The sequence below is a fragment of the Mus musculus genome, chromosome 6, assembly GCF_000001635.26.
Source record: "Mus musculus strain C57BL/6J chromosome 6, GRCm38.p6 C57BL/6J".
In the NCBI taxonomy this organism is placed as follows: Eukaryota; Metazoa; Chordata; class Mammalia; order Rodentia; family Muridae; genus Mus; species Mus musculus.
The window spans coordinates 58,106,765-58,124,989 of record NC_000072.6 but is presented as its reverse complement, the minus strand read 5'-3'; the positions used below and the strand labels follow the sequence as shown (position 1 = coordinate 58,124,989).

Sequence of the window (18,225 nt, the reverse complement as noted above, 5' to 3'; positions counted from 1 at the left end):
AAGGACCCCTGGTGGTGAGTCTAACAATAGACTAGTATTGTATTAGAGAATTCACCTGCCTCCAGTGTTTAGCTGATCTTATTTAAGGGTTGTTCCTATTCTCATTTGTAAACAGGGCCTGGCTTGTGCCACCTTTTTATGTATGAATTTTTGTTTTGTTTTGTTTTGTTTTGTTTTGTGTAAGAACCAGTGTACCTTGGCAAATGTATTCACCTAGTCTTTTTGTTTTTTGTTTTTTCTGTAATATAAGACTGGTGCTCAATTTGACAAATTACATCCAGATGCAGCACTCCCTTGTATTTGTATTTGTTTGTCATTCACACCAAATCCATGCCCACCTGTCTGGAACCCTAATTTCCCATGGATTGAGAGAGGCTGACTGGGGCCAGTCCATGACAAGTTAGGAATATTATTTATTGCTGTGATGAATATCATGAACACAAGCAAGTTGAGAAAGAAAGGACTTATTTGGCTTACACTTCCAAGTTTTAGTCCATTACTGGAATTTATCAGGGCAGGAATTCAAACAGGGCAAGAACCTAGAGGCAGGAGCCAATGCAGAATCCATGGAAAGGTGTTCCTTGTTTTCTTCAGTTGTTCAGCTTGCTTCCTTTTAGAACTCAGAACCCATGGGTCACACGGCCCCCAATGGAGGAGCTAGAGAAATTACCCAAGGAGCTAAAGGGAACTGCAACCCTATAGGTGGAACAACAATATGAACTAAGCAGTACCCCGGAGCTCTTGTCTCTAGCTGCATATATATCAAAAGATGGCCTAGTCGGCCATCACTGCAAAGAGAGGCCCATTGGACTTGCAAACTTTATATGCCCCAGTACAGGGGAACTCCAGGGCCAAAAAGGGGGAGTGGGTGGGTAGGGGATTGGGGGGAGGTGGGTATGGGGGACCTTTGGGATAGCATTGAAAATGTAAACGAGGAAAATACCCAATAAAAAAATTCAGGACCCATCCCAGGAATAGCACCACCTACAAGGAGCTGGATTCTCCCAATTAGTCACCAAAAATAAAATACCCTACAAGCTTGACTACAGTTTTGTCTTTAGAATACATTTTCTTGAAGTTTCCTCTTTTCAGATGATTTTAACTAGTGTCAAGTTGACATAAAGCTATCCAGCACATGAATCTCCTTTCATTTTTTCAGTAGATATGTAATAATTCTATATTAGTTTTGAGTGTAGGGGCTAATTGGGCCATTTTAACCTATAGCTTCCTCTTTTTTATTTTTACTGTAAAAGAGTACTAGTGAGAGCCAGTCTGTCATTCTGGACTCTCTAACATGATCTCCAGTTATTCAGATTCCAGAAAAATCAACGTTAGAACCGAGACCAGATTTTGTTCATTTAATACCCATTTATAGCCCTCTCCATTTCCATTCTTATAGTTGATCATGGTATCTATGATGCAAAATGAGAGAAGGAAGAAACAGACCAAAGAAAAGATAGAAAGAGAGAATATGGGAATGGAGAAAGAAACAGAGAAAGGAAAGAGGGATAGAGGGGGAGAGAGGAAGAGAGGGAGAGAGGGAACTTTCCTTGACTTCCCAAGAGCTCAATTTCCAGGAGAAATGCAAGTATCCTAATTACAGAAATACACAGGCCTAGGACACATCTGCTGGTTACTGAAATCACCTTTTGTTATTGGATTTATGTTCATCTGTGTCTCCCAATCCAGTTGTAAATTTTCTTTTATATGATATTGGGTATCCCTGACACATATTTGCTTAGGATGGCAATGTGATCTTGGTCAACTAATCCCTTGATTATAATGAAATATCCCTTTTTATCTCTGCTGATTTGTTTTAGTTCAAGACCTGATTTGTCAGATGTTAGGAATAGTGACATCTGATTTTTTTTCTGGTTCTTTTTTTCTATCCTTTACTTTAAGATAGCACCTAATTGGGTTTCTTAGAGGCAACAGATGAATGAAAATTGATTCTTGATCCATTTAGTCAGTCTGTGACCTTTGAGTAGAGAATCGATACCATTTGTATTAAACTATTATTGATGTGTGTGTTACTTATGGTCATCATGTTGTTGATTTTTGGTATTGTGTCCTCAGAGGTATTTTTTGTTATAGTGATTATGGCTTTATATTTTTCCACAATCTCCCTGTTATGCCCATTCCTCCCTTAAGTCTAAAATAATGCTTTCCATGCTACCTTTTGATTAGTTTGTTGAGTATAAAATTTCCTTTGCTGTCTATGTTCTGTAAATTGTTCTTCCTTCATCAGGACAGTAGTTTTGCTCACTATATTACTTTAGTTTGGCTGTCATTTAGCACTTGGTATATATTGCTCAGACTCTTCTGACTGTGAAAGTTTACTTGGAGAAATCAGCAGTTCCTACTCTAACAGTTTGCTCTGATTAGGGTAGTTCATTTTTCTAACAATGCATTTTCTTAGTGACTTTTCAATCCTTCTCTTAGAGCTTTCAATCCAGTTTCTAGTTCTGTATACTTAGTGTTTTATCTATAAGATGCATAGAAATTTTTATGCTGCTTTTTCCTTTCCTGTGTTTTCCCTGTGCTTTTTGTGGTATATGGGGGTGACTGTGGGCTCATTTCTTTTATGATTTTATTGAAGTTCTTGTGTTTGTCATTGACTTGTTTTTATTTTTCCCTTCCCTGTGCCTATAACTTGAAATTTTGACTTATATCATGGTCTCCGACATATACAAAACTTAATAGTCAAGCACCCTTTCATTGAGCTACATCACAGCCACACAGAACAGTGTCTCCTGATAAGACAGTTGCAGTACCTCACTTCTGTGTGCTATGTAAGAAACATTACTTTTCCTAAGTGTCTTTGAAGGAGGTGGCATTTTCCTAATTTTAACACAAGAGCTGCTAATTTCAAAGTGAGAGACTGAAGCTACTGTCAGGTAATTAGGGAGAGCACCATGAAAGTTTTGAAAGCACAAAGGACACATGGGGATTCTAAAATATTTTCTACTTCTTTTAAGTGAAATGTTATTAGTGTTACTTTTGTTGTGTTCACAAGGATTGGGAAAAGTTAATTCACACAGACACATATGGCTTGGAGATAATAGCTCACACATGGGAAACCCAGAGCTTAGCTGTTCCTACTCTACAGCTTTCTTGGGGTTAAAAAAGTTCACTTGTCTACAACCTCAAGGTCAGACTTCCTTCTCAAGATGACATGATTATTATTGGCCTACAGGGAGATGAGCTGATGCCATTTCTTCCTTATAACTATTCATTGAGACACACCACAGGGGGCATTTGTCAAAGTCCAAGCCTGGTGAGTGATTCCTTTTCTCTTCATTATAGTGAGAGCTGTAAGTCGGTGATAGAAGAAATCAGGACATTCTGTAATTAACGAGTAGAGAAGACTTTGTTTAGAATATTACTTTTGAGCCAAACTGTATAATAAGCATTCAACAAATGCTTGTAGACATGAAGTCATCAGTTGTAAAAGAACATAGTTTTCACTTATGTGATCTCTGTTTATATATGTGGCACTAGAAGAGAGCTATTGGAAAGAAGACAGGGGCCTAGCAGAACAATGGAGAGAAACAGGAAAGGCTAAAGGGTGAAGTTCATCAATAGGTGTTATATATTAAATGAACAGGTCATGAAACCTATCAGTTTTCAATGAATATGCATGTGAAAAGTCACTTCATACGCAGTAATTTAGAGAGCACATCTGATGGAGGATTCTCCTGGGTGTATACTCTAATAATTCCAATTGTCAACAGTGTTAGTTTTCAATTCCTGTAACAAAACATTGAAATACCTTATAGGATGACAACAAAGAACATACTTTTATTGATGTGCAGAACATTTATAGTATTAAATTACATTTAAATTGTAGTTCGTATTTTCTCATTTTACTTCTTTTCTCCAGTTAACTGACTGTATACATTTAATGCAATGAAACTAAATCAAGGAATATACAAGAAATATTAACTAATTTAATGTTTATCAGTAATTTTCAAGTTTGTTATGTTTACATACTCTTGGGAATTTTTAGGAAAGTTTCAACTCTGGACCTAGGAAATTAGAAGGCATTGTTAGCATGATATAAGTTTTTTAAATATGTGAGATATTTGTTTATTCTGTTGCAAAGATTTCTAATAAAGTAAATATTTTCTGGGTATTTCACATCTGGAAATCACATGTCACTTATTTATTAAATCCATGTAAAGTTATCTTTACAAGTGAGTGAACAGTAAAAATTTCAGTAGATAATTGTTTCAATGAAAATGGATTGATTCAGTTTTAATATTTTAAGTTCTCTAAATTAAACCTTTTAACATTTCCACTGCTATATTTTTGAGTAACCTCTTCATTAGCAGTGAGAAAATTATTTGCAATTCTCAAACAGTATAAAATTATTTAAATTCAAATCTCCCGATATTTCCTCTAATAATTAAAAAATACAATTGCTATTATATAATTTGCATGTTGCTCTTTCCCTCCATGTTTTTCCGCAATACACACACACACACACACACCCCAATATTGAACTGTAGACCAGGTAATGTAGAATTATCAAATTGATGATTTTTTAAAAATAGAATAACATACTGCCAGATAGTGTCATTATGTCACTCACCACATAGTATCAATACTAAAATAACCAAATGATAATTCTTGAGTTCATGTTTGTAATCATTACAGAGATTTAACTTCTTTTTGGTAATTCACATTAAATGTCTGCACTGGTATATTAAGCAGGGCTCATGCATTTGATCAAGTTAATCAGAAACAGAGGACACATTCTCCATTTTCCTTACATTTCATTTTATTTAACAAACATATTTTATATGTTTAAGTTTTTCAATCAGTTGATGTAAAATTATTCATGTTAGCAGTCCTGGCCCACACTATGCCATTGCTTATTCTTACTCTCAGTAGTCCATTATTTTCACATGCCTGCCCGAGCTTGCATGCATGCGCATGCGCGCACGCGCACACACACACACACACACACACACACACACACACACACACACACACACACAAACACACATACATTCCCAGTGAATAATTTTATTTCTTTCAGTATTCCATACAACTTGTAGTGAAGATCTGAACAAAGTCTCTACAGTGGCACCTCTGCTGTTGCTACTTCATCTCAGAAAAACTGACTCATAAGTATGAGAGTACAATTCTAGTCAGCATCTGTGAGCTTTCTGTTACACTTTCAGTAAACTCAATTTCCAAAGAACAATTCACCCATTTTAGTTATTTAAGTGTATCAGGTAATGGATGTGACTAATTACCTTAATAAGTGATCAGTGTTTATTTCGGCTGTCATTTATTCCATAAAAATTCCATGGATCTAGATTGGGTGGCTAAGGTCTTTATTTCCTGAGATGTCTAAAGATTTATTCTTATTGCTGACAGTGGACAAGTCAGCAAATACCATATATCTTGTCACCTGAAAGTCACATACTCACTTTATCTTCTCTCTAAGTAGTCATACTGCTGTTAGGGCCTTACTCACTAAATGTGGTGAAGCTTAAAATAAACTTGTCATCTATTATATTTTTATATTCCTTAGATTGCTAAATCTCCACAGCTCAGAAGATAAAGGTTACTATAAATTCATAAACAAAAACTGTTCCACAATCATGTACTGTGAGAATGAGGAGGTAAAATAATCTTCCTTTTAAAATGTAGAGCTAAGTATAAAGCAGCTCTTGGTCTCTTATTGCACATCATTTGAGACAGCTGTCTGCACACTGATTTGTTTTTCATGCTGGACCAAATTAATTGCAATGGATTCTCCATCCATATTAATTTTATTGACACACTTTGGGTAGTAGTAGTTTTAACAAAATATTACAATTTAAACTAATGTGAAAGCCTACAGCACTGCAATATTTTTCAAAGAAATGAACTGAATTTTCTCAGGGCGTGCATATGTTAACAACTCTGTAGTCATGATAGCTATCGTCTTTTCCAGTTCAGTCTGAGCTTCAGTGAACCCCAGAGAAAGATGCCACTTGAAAAAAATTGAAAATGTGTCATATTCTGTATGTAACAAATATTTCCAAAGCAATGGATGTGAAGAGAGTCTTTGAAGAACATATCTTTAGGAAAAAAAAACACTTCAGATTACTATTTGTTACATTATATTATCATATTCCTACATTAATCATATTACATGTGCTATATTAATATATTACAGATTTAAAAGTTTTAAATTCTCAATTTTAATTAATATATTAATATACTATAGATTTAATTTTATAAAATATAAAATTATTATACATATATATTTGGTGCAATTGCAATTTTAAAATTGGTATGTGACTACCGTTCTTTCAATTTGGAGAGCAGAGCTTTAGTGAAGTATTATTCTGGAGTTTTTATATAAGGTTTTAAGATTCATTAATTTTATTTTATATATGTGACTCTTTTGCTTGTTTGCATGTATGTGTTCAAATAACATTCCATGTCACAGGCAATGGATTAGCCCAAACTAGAGTCACAGATGGTCATGAGCCATCATTTCACCGCTGGGAATCTAACCCTACTCCTTTGCAAAAGTTGAAAGTGCTCTTAACCACTATTCTATCTCTGCAGCCTTAACCCCAAAGCCTTCTGCACACAGAATATCAGTGTGCAGCTACTGTAAGTGTATGTAAATGAGAGAATTAGGCAACTGGCTCTGACAATTGAGATGAATCCATTCCTTTACTAGATTAAGCATTTTAGGACCAAAAATTATATAAATATAAAATGTGTGATTTATCTTCATAGGGACATTATAGGATGGTCTCTTCCACTAACTTTGAGTTATTTCTATACACGCATGCATGCGTGTGTCTCTATATGTGGAACATAAAAGTGAACTTGAAAATTAGGCATGCTTGTTCTCACAAGATTCTGGGTCACTGTTGTCATTTTCTATGTCGTCATCACAATGCTGATTTTAAAGTACTGAATTAATCAATTCAGTAATAAAATGATCCTGGTAACTGGACCAAGTAACTTACACAAGCACCAAAGTTAAGAGTGCTGAGTGAAATTGTAAAAATTCCTTTGTCTTGGTGATAACACTTGGGACCTGTTTTCTACTCTATGGAGTCTCAAAAAGGAATTCCAACCCAGAATATCATGTAGCCATTTTCAGCATTACATGTTTGTCATTATGTATGGAAAATAGTGTTTGTCTTAATGTCACCTGTTCTCTCTTATTGGAGGCTCCTAGATCCACATCATCAGGTGTGATTATGTAACCTTTAGCAACTATAAAAACCAGGGAAGCAAACCTGGACCATTACCAGGACAGGGGTGAGTGTAGGAGCAATAAACAGCAGAATAGCAGGATACAAGTATCTGATCAAGGAAATGGGAAATATGGTGCTACTTAGTAGGGAAGAGAAGTGGGGAAGAATGTAAAGAGGAGTGGCAGGACACAATTTATCATAAAAGGAAAATGAGAAAATGGGTAGGTTGTTAGGTAAAGGTAGGAGAGATAAATACAAAGAAGAGGGTAGTTAGGTAAAATAACAACATGGATAGCTAGAAAAAGACATAAGGAATCTCATTGTTAGTAATTTACTTTTCTTCCCCACACAAAGGGAAAAAAAGTAGTAGTACTTTAATCCTTAATTGGAGTTCACAAAGGGTTTTAATGTGATGGGAAGTGAACAGTAATCCATCTAGGACCATTTAAAACTGTAATAGTTAAATTATTAATAGGGTGTGGAAAGTACCCTAACGGTCTCCCAATGTACCAGTGTCTTCAATTGTAAAGTCTCAGGATGTAAAGATTCATGGAGAAAAACATTATTAAAAAACAATTAACTGAGATAGATATTTTGGCAATTAAAATAGTGGGATACTCATGAATTATTACTGTTATTAATCAGAATTATGAGTCAAAACATTGATAGTTGTAAAAGAGAATGGTAAAATTGTGGAATGTGAGACAGAATTCCCTGATATTTTGAATTGCTTTTGTGATTTTTTTCTCTTGGACCAACATGCATTTTGTTCAGTTACATGAATATGATTAATATTCTGTACTCATCACTATTGTTTTAGGAGTTAAATATTAAATGAGAAAATTGAAATCAATAGAATTAGATTTCTAAGGCATTCTACTAAGTTTCATAAGACAAAGTGTTCATTCTATAAAGAAAAGACTGTGTAGGCATGTATTATCTATAATTTTTATATCTAGGAGATACATGGATGGTATATAGAAGTGTAGACTATGATGTACATTCTGGAATATCAGAATGAATTAGTAGACAAAAAAGATGGATGTTCAATAAATCTCATTTCACATATACACAGTTTTTTTCCCAGTTATATGAAATACACTTCTACTATGCTCTTAAGGTTAATATACTATCCACTTATGTCTTCATTAGAGAATGCCCTTGATATTGAAGCTGGACTTGGAGTCCTAAGCAATATGTTTCTCCTTTTTTTCTATACTTTTAAATACTAGGTTACAGACCTAAGCCCATGAACCTGATCTCCTGTCAACTGACCTTCATTCACATAATGATGATCCTCAGTGAAGGGGATAATTTGCTTTCGAACATAATAGACTCACTAAAATTGGGGAATGACATCAAATGTAAGACAACTTTTTACAAAAACAGAGTGATGAAAGAACTCTCTATCTGCACCACCTGCCTCCTGAGTGTGTTCCAGGCTGTCACTATCAGTCTAAGTACCTCACTGTTGGCAAATTTTAAGCATAAAGTAAAAACACACATCATCTATACTTTTTCGTGTCTTTGGTCTTTAAATCTGACATTCAGTACTAGATTGATCTTCTATGTTGCTGATTTTACCAATGTGATACCCACCTGATGAAGGTCACCAAATCCTGCTCATTCTTCCCCATGAACTACATCCTCTGGGGATTAAATTTCATAGTAACAATGTTCAGGTATATGTTTCTTGTAGGAGTCATGCTGACTACAAGTACATACATGATGATTTTCTTGTGCAGACATCAGAAGCAATGCAAGCATCTTCACAGCATCAGCTACCTGAGAGCATCCCCTGAGAAAAGGGCCACCCAAACCATCTTGCTGCTGGTAGTTTTCTTTGTAGTCATGTACTGGGTGGACTTCATCATTTCATTCACCTCAGTCGTGTTATGGATGTATGACCCAGTCCTCCTGACTGTTCAGAAATTAGTGATATGTGCCTATCCCACAGTTACTCCTTTGGTACAAATTAGTTCTGATAAGAGAATAATCAGTATGCTGAAAACCTTGTACTCCAAGTGCCACTAGATTTTCTTAAAAAATGATTATTTCTCTTCCTTTAAAAATTATTTTCTTATTTTTATATTTATGTACAAGTGTTGAACCTTTTCTAAATTACAGATCCTATTTAAACTTCAATTGTTCAATTGGCAATGTGGTATTCTTCATGTTATTTAAATAAACTTAGTGGTATTACATATATATATATATATATATATATATATATATTCTTTTGGCATCTCTAATGTCAAAAATACTAAGTACTATAGTACTTAAGTACTATAAACTTAAGTTCATTGTACAATATGCATTCCTTTTTCTACATGAATTCTCATCTTTACTCTTTTTGTTTTATCTTAGAAGTGTCTGTGATACTGAGGTTATTCAAAAGAAGCTCTACGCTGATACTTTGTGAGCCTTTTCTTGAATCCATTTTAATCTATACTCATTCATAAAGTTTAGTCAAAATCATAGCTTTAATAATGTTTATTAATTTCTCTGGATAATGAAGTTAATGCAAATTTATATTTTCCATTTTTACCCAAGGTTACTCAATTAGTATCATAGGAAACTTTCTTATTGTGTTTATTTGCACTTCATTTCATCCACATTTATTGGAATATTACTGGTACATAAAATTATTGATATACAGATAAATATGTACAATACAGGTTTTGTGAATATGTGTAAGCTTGTATATATGTACACAGAAAAAGGAGGTGTGTTCATGTACATTTTATGGCCAGGACACAACCATGGCTGTTGTTTTTCAGATGCATTCACCTCATGCTCTGATAATAGTGTGTCCATTCTGTACCTGGAGCCTACCAAATAGGCTTTTCCCTAATAGGAAGTTACCAGATAGGTACTCTCCTATCTCTGCCTCTTCTGATTTGGGATTACTAGGGTTCAACCATATACCACCATTACAATTAACAATTCTATTCTTCTTTTATTGAAAAGACTTTTTTTCATACAATATATTCTTATTTCATTTTCCAATTTCTCTGGTCCTCCCAGTTTTCCCTAATCTTTCTAATCAATGCTCTTTCTGTTTCTCCTTAGGAAGCGAAAGGCATATAATCAATAGTAATAAATTAAGTGACAAAAATTTAAAATAAACTTAAACAAATCAAAGTAGGGGAAATACAGTAGAACAAGAGTCAAAGAAAGGAACAGTGAACACATTAAGTAGTAGGTGACATTCAGACATAGAAGCACACAAGTTCAACACGGTATCATATAAGAATACAAAACCTAAGTCATACATATAAACAAAAGGCATGTAAAGATTGCATTGAGATCATTTTGTTTTGGTCATCTTCTGCAAGGCAGAGTGATTTATTTCCCCAAGTTAACCCTTCGAGAAAACTATTTTTTCATTTGCAACTGGGTATCAAAGAAAGATAAATTTTGAGTTAGGAATGGGCTTGTATCTACTTCTATTCTAGGACATTATCAGGTACAGGTCTGTGAAGGTCCTGCACATGTTGTCACAGTCTCTTAGTTTGTATGTGTCCATTGTGCTATGTTTAGAAGGCATTGTTTCCTTGGTATCCTCTATCTACTCTTGTTCTTGTTCCTACCACCTCTTCCACAGAGTTCCCTGGGCCTTGAGCAAAATAATTTGGAGACATCCAATATAGAACTGAGTGTCTGAAGGTCTCTTACTCTCTGCATGTTTACAAGAATATCAATGTTTTATTTTCTCCATAACTCTTGGCTTTTCTAGTCAGAGGTTCTTGACCACCCAAACAGTGTTGGCAATGGCTTCATCTCATAGAGTGCATGATGTAAGTCAAACCAGATATTCATAGGTTAATTTCACAGGATTTATGTCCCTATTGCACATATCTATCTTGCTGGCTGGTCACTATTATAATTTGAGGTGTTTTCAGGTAGGTTGGTGTTTAACTTTCTCTCTATGTCGTATGCAAGGTATTTTCCAATATCATGAACTCTGAACAGTTAGCATAAAACATCTAGTTACAACCTCAATATTGCTGTGTTCAGTGAGTTGTGTAAGTGATGTCCTCAGGAATTACCCTCAGGAATACAGCCTTACCTCAAGTTTGTGGAGAGCAAACAATAGCCTTGAAAATTCACTGTGTTCTTTGGAGTATCCCATGTAAACTTATTTGAAAATATCCCAGTTAAATTTAAGCAATTCCGAGTACTCAGAGCTTCATTTGATGATGATAGATTTCACTTTGGACTCTGTCTCCATATTATTTGGTTGCTTCATTTAAATTGCCTTTTTATTTATCTTTATCTTAGGAAGCCTTTACTGTATTAAGTTATCATATGACCCCTCAAATGTTCCTTAATATCTTTTTAACTTTATCTTTATGGTTTAATTAATTAAAGCCATGATAACTTCTTTAAATAGAGTGAAAATGCAGTGTTTTCAGAATCCCCACGATACAACTCACAGACCATATGAAGCTCAAGAAGAAAGAAGACCAAAGTGTAGATGCTTCAGTCCTACTTAGAAGGGGAAACAAGAAGTAGAGGGAGGAGGAACTTGAGAAGGATAAGAGGGCAAAGGGAAGAGGGGAGATAGGATCACATGTAGAAGGAGAAAAGGGAGGAGTAGAGAGGGACAGGGAAATAAATAGAGCTGTATAGCAGTGGGGGATGGGGAATTGGGAGTAGCCACTAGAAATTCTGACATGCCAGGAAAGCAAGACCCAATGGGGGATGACATTAGCTGAATTATCCAACAAAGAGGAAAGAGCACTTGTAGAGACCATATCCAGAGGTTAGGCACAGTCCCCAGTTGAGGTATGGGCCATCCACCAATCTCAAAAATATTAACACAGAATTGTTCCTGTCTAAAGGAATTGCAGGGACAAAAATAGGAGCAGAGACTGAAGGAAAGGCATCCAGAAACTTCTCTAGAGACCCATCCCATCTGCAGACAACAAACCTAGACAATATTGCTGATATGAAGAAGCACTTGCTAACAGGAGCCCTGTATGACTCTCCCTGTGAGGCTTCGCCAGAGCATTACCAATCCAGTGAGGATGCTCACAGCCAACCATCAGACTGAGCACAGAATACAATGGAGGAGTTACAGGAGTGGCTGAAGAAGCCAAAGGGGTTTGCAACTCCATAGGAAAAATAACAATATCAACCATCCAGAGCCTCCCAGAGCTCCCAGGGATTAAATCACCAAGCAAGGAGTATACATGGAAGGATCCATGGCTCCAGCTGCATATATAGCAGAGGATTGCCTTATCTGATATTAAAGGAAGAGGAGATCCCTTGTCATATGACAACTAGCCCCAAAGTAGGAGAATGTTAAGGCAATGAAGCAAGAGTGGATGAGTAGATGGGGGAGCTCCCTCATCGAAACAGGGGAAAGAGGGATGGGATAGGGGGGTTTGCACAGGGAAAACCGGGAAAGGGTCATAACATTTGAAATGTAAATAAATAAAATAACCAATGAAAACGTAGAAGGCTGGAATAAGGAAAAAAAAAAACAGTTTGTAATTTTTAAAATTTATTTACATTCCAGTTGCCACTCCATAAGTCCCTACTCATCTCCTTCCTCCATACCTTTGCATATGGGAGGGTTCTTCATGCACTCCACCAGACCTCCCCCATCCCTGAGGCCTCAAATACTTCCAGGATTAAGCACATCTTCTACCACTGAGACAAGACTAGGTACACCTCTGCTACATATGTGCCAGGGCCTAGGACCAGGTTGTGTATGCTCCAGGTTGGAGGCTCAGCCTCTGGGAGCTTCTGGGATCTGGGTTAGTTAAGTCTTCCCATATGGTTGCTCACCCTTTCAGCTTCTTCAATCTTTCTCCTAATTCAACCAAAGGGGTCCTTGACTTCAGTTCAATGATTGGGTGAAAGTATCTGCTTCTGACTCAGCCAAATGATGGTAGGGCCTCTCAGAGGACAGCCATGCCAGGCTCCTGTCTATAAGCATATCACAGCATAATAGTGTCAGGCCTTGGTGACTCCTGACCCTCCATGAGATGGATCCCACCTTAGGCTGATCATTGTACCTTCAGTTGCTTCTCTATTTTTGTCCTTGCAGTTCTTTTAGACAAGAATTCTAGGTCAGGAATTTTGACTGTGGGTTAGTTAACCTGTCCCTCCACTGGAGGCTCTGTCTCTCTTCTAGAGATAGACTCTTCAAGTTCCCTTTCCCAATGTTGGACATTTTGGCTAAGGCCACCCCCCAATGAGTCCTGAGAGTATCTCACCTCCAAGGTCTGTGGTATTTTCTAAGGGGTCCTCTAACACCCTTTCCCAGAGGCCGCTTATTTCCACTCATTTTTGTGGACCTCTGGGCTTCTCTCCTGTCCCCTCCCCCATATCTGATTCTGTTCCCTTTTCCCTTGACCCACTCTCACCCCAGTTCCTCACTCATGCTGTCTCTCATGATTATTTCCTTACCCTTCTATGTGGGACTGAAGTCTCCTCACTAGGATATTTCTGTCTGTTACACTTCTTATAGTCTATAGGTTGTATCCTAGGTATTTTGTACTTTTTGGCTAATATATACTAATCAGCGAGTATGTATCATGCATATCCTTTTGGGTATGAGTTACCTCACTCAGGATGATATTTTCTAGTTCCATCTATTTGCCTACAAAGTTCATGATGTCCTTATTTTTAATAGCTGAATAATATTCCTTTATGTAAATAAACCACATTTTCTGTATCCATTCTTTGGTTGAGGGATATCCTGGTTGTTTCCAGTTTCTGGCTACTACATATAATGCTGCTATAAATGTGGTGGAGTATGTGCCCTTGTGGTATTGTAGGGCAACTTTTGGGTATATGCCCTACAGTGGTATAGCTGGGTCTTCAGGTAGAACTATTTCCAATTTTGTGAGAAACCACCAGATGGATATCCATGAGACCCAGCTTTACTGTATTTTCTCAACTAGTAATCAAGCGGGGATGTCCCAGGCCATTGTGTACTGTATCATCCTTGGGCTGGTAGTCTTGCGTTCTATAAGAGAACAAGTTGAGCAAGCCAGGGGAAGCAAGCCAGTAACATATGTCACATGAGTTTTTCAATCTTAGCAATTCTGACTGGTATGAAGTGGAATCTCAGGGTTGTTTTGATTTGCAATTGCCTGATAACTAAGGATGTTGGACATTTCTTTAGGTGCTTCTCAGCCATCCGGTATTCATCAGTTGAGAATTCTTTGTTTACCTCTGCTCTCCATTTTTTAAATAGGATTGTTTGATTCTCTGGAGTCTACCTTCTTAAGTTCTTTTTAAGCATTGGATATTAGCCTTCTATCAGATGTACGAGTGGTAAAGATCTTTTCTTAATCCATTGGTTGCCCTTTTGTGATATAAACTTGTCCTTTGTCTAAGAGAAGTTTTGCAATTTTATGAGATCCCATTTGTCGATTGTTGATCTTAGAGCATAAGCCATTTGTGTTCTGTTTGGGGAATTTTCCCCTGTGCCCACATGTTTAAGGCCCTAGCCCATTGTTTTCTTTTATTGGATTCACTGTATCTGCCTTTATGTGGAGTTCCTTGATCCACTTGGACTTGAGATTTGTATAAGGAGATAAGAATAGATCAATTTGCATTCTTCTACATGCTGACCACCCATTGAACAAGCAATATTTGTTGAAAATTCTGTCTTTTTTCCCCCCACTGTATGGTTTAAAAACCTCTGTTTGTCAAAGACCAAGTGACCATAGGTGTGTGGGTTCATTTCTGGGTCTTTAATTCTGCTGCGTTGATCTACCTGCCTTTTTCTGTACCAATGTCATGCAGGTTTTATCACTATTGCTCTGTAATACAACTTGAGGTCAAGGATGATGATTCTCCAAGTTCTTTTATTGCTGAGAATATTTTTCACTATTCTGGGTTTTTTTTTTTTTTTGGTTATTCCAAGTGAATTTCCATTTTGCAGTTTTTAAACCTATGAAGAATTGAGTTATAATTTTGATGGGAATTGCATTGAATCTGTCAATTGCTTTTGGCAAGATGGCCATGTTTACTATACTAATCCTACCAATCCATGAGCAAGGGAGATCTTTCCATCTTCTGAGATCTTCTTATATTTATTTCTTCAGAGACTTGAAGTTCTTGTCATATTTTATGTGCTTGGTTAGTCACACCAAGGCATTTTATATTATTTGTGACTATTGTGAAGGATGTTGCTTCCCTAATTTCTTTCTCAGCCTGTTATCCTTTGTGTAGAGAAAGGCCACTGATTTGTTTGCATTAATTTTATATCCAGCTACTACACTGAAGCTGTTTATCAGGTTTAGGAGTTCTCTGGTGGAATTTTTAGGGTCACTTATATATACAATCATATCATCTGCAAATACTGATATTTTGACTTCTTCTTTTCCAATTTGTATCCCCTTGATCACCTTTTGTTGTCTAATTGCTCTGGCTAGGACTTCAAGTACTATATTGAATAGGTAGGGAGAAAGTGGGCAGCGTTGTCTAGTCCCTGATTTTAATGGGATTGATTCAAGTTTCTCTCCATTTAGTTTGATGTTGGCTACTGGTTTGCTATATATTGGTTTTACTATGTTTAGGTATGGGCCTTGAATTCCCGATCTTTCAAAGACATTTACCATGAAAGTATTTGAATTTTTTCCAATTCTTTCTCACCATCTATTGTAATGATCTTTTATTTTCTTTGAGTTTGTTTATATAGTGGATTACATTGATGGATTTCCATATATTGAACAATTCCTGCATCCTGGGGATGAAGCCTACTCTTTCGTAATGGATGATTGTTTTAATGTGTTCTTGGATTCTGGATAGGGTTTGGGAGAATTTTATTTGAGTACTGTTGCAAGGATATTCAGAAGGGAAATTGGTCTCAAGTTCTCTTTCTTTGTTCGGTCTTTATGTGGTTTAGATACAAGCATAATTGTGGCTTTTTAGAGCAAATTATCCAATTAACCAAACGCCAAAAAAATGAAAGTATCAAATTATTATAGGTGCAAGGGCAGAAAATATAATATTGGCTGGGTTTCCATGATAACTTAGTGACAAAAATTATGGATTTTTTAACCTTAAATGAACCTAAGATCTAGTGACAAATAAAGTCTAGTCTTAATGAGAATTATGTTAATATCACTGTTGTAAATGTATATAATTTATGATTTTAATCTATGTGTAAACTAATGGTGAACTTTGTATAATGTGGTCTATTCCCTTGGAAAACATACAAAAAACAAAGCATGATTACATTGGATTTCTAAGGCATGACACTAAGGTGCAATATAGGCACACAAGTGTGCATACTGCATAGGTACATGTTATATCATTTATTGTCTACTGTGTGTGTGTGTGTGTGTGTGTGTGTGTGTGTGTAGGAGATAACTGGAAGGCATATAAAGTTACATTTAAAAACTTATCCCCAAATGGTAGGGAAAATAGGATGATGATAGAGCCATATTGGCCAAGGAATCACAAGATTGATGTATAATCTATTATTTTTTTCAGGTATATGATGTAAACATCCACTCTGCTCTTAAGATGAAAACACTCTTCACTTATGTCCTTATAAATATATGTCCTTTATTTTCACTCTAGACATGGAGTTCTTGCCAATATGTTTTTTTTTTTTATATACTTACTTAATCCTTGGTCACAGACCTAAACCCACAGACCTGATCTCCTGTCAACTGACCTTCATTCACATAATGATGTTCCTCACTGGAGGGGATATTTGCATTACTGACATAGTTGAGACATAGTTGAGACATTGGATATTAAGAATGACTTCAAGCCCAAGGTCCCCAGAGGGCTCTCCACTCCGCAGGCCCCCTAGCACACCCAGGACCTTGGGATCACTGGTGAGTGGAACACAACATCAGTTCCAAAAAATCCTGGAGGGTCTTGTGCCAGCAGGAACAGGGACAAAGGAACACCACCCAAACGGATGTTGGGATTCCTTCTGGTGGCTCTAGCTCCACACCATCTTGGGTGCGAACTGGGCACCTTCCCTGTGAGAGGAGAGCTTACCTGCAGAAAGTACTCTGACCACTGGAACTCAGGAGAGAGTTGGACTCCCAGGAGTACTGACAGAAGCTAACAGAATCACAGGAGGAACAAGCTCCAGCCAGAGACAGCTAAAACATCTAACACCAGAGATTACCAGGTAGCGAAAGACAAACTAACAGGAACCAAGACCACTGAGCAAGAATGCACGAGACCTGGGAGGTGAAAGACTTTCAGGGCTCAAATGGAGGGAACTTAGATGAAATGCCCAACAGTAGTGAGAGGGAATTTATAGAGCCCACCTTCAGCAGGGAGACATCAAGTGAGGGATAGGGTTGCCATCCCACAATCACATCTCTGAACCTTTATTCTTATCTGAAAGAATTACAGGGATAGAAATGGAGAGGAGCTTGAGGGAAAGACGGTCCAGCAATAAACCCAAAATGGGATCCAGCTCAAGGGGAGGCCCCAAGACTTGACACTATTACTAAGGCTATGAAGCACTCATTTAAAAAGATCTCTCATGACTGCCCTCTGAAAGACCCAGCAATCAGCTGAAAGAGTCAGATGCAGATATTTTCACCCAACTAGTGGCTAGAAGCAGCTTAGCCCTGTTGTTCAATTAGGGAAGGCTGAAAGAAGCTGAGGAGAAGGGCGATTCTGTAGGAGGACCAGCAGTCTCAACTTATCTGGACCCCTGAGATCTCTGAAACACTGGACCACCAAACACACAGCACACACCAGCTGATATAAGGCTCCCAACTCATATACAGTAGAAGATTTTCGGGTCTATGTTCATTCAGTGATTATGCACCTTACCCTCAAGAGACTGGAGGCCCCAGGGAGTTTAGAGGCCAAGTGAGATAGAGAGGATGTGTGGGATATGGAGTAGTTGGAGGGTGCAAGGAGGGCAGGGAATGGAATATGGAGTGTAGAAAATACATCAAAAATAAAATAAAATTTTAAAGAATTAATTTCAAAAACAAACAAAAATAATCAAGTTGTAAATTTTCTTTTGTATGAAATTGGGTACCCTTGATAC

General features: G+C 36.9%; 2 pseudogenes; both read left to right on the top strand.

Annotated features, from left to right (window-relative positions):
• On the top strand, positions 8,360-9,261 carry Vmn1r-ps17 (vomeronasal 1 receptor, pseudogene 17; annotated as a pseudogene).
• Vmn1r-ps16 (vomeronasal 1 receptor, pseudogene 16) lies at positions 16,738-16,971 on the top strand (annotated as a pseudogene).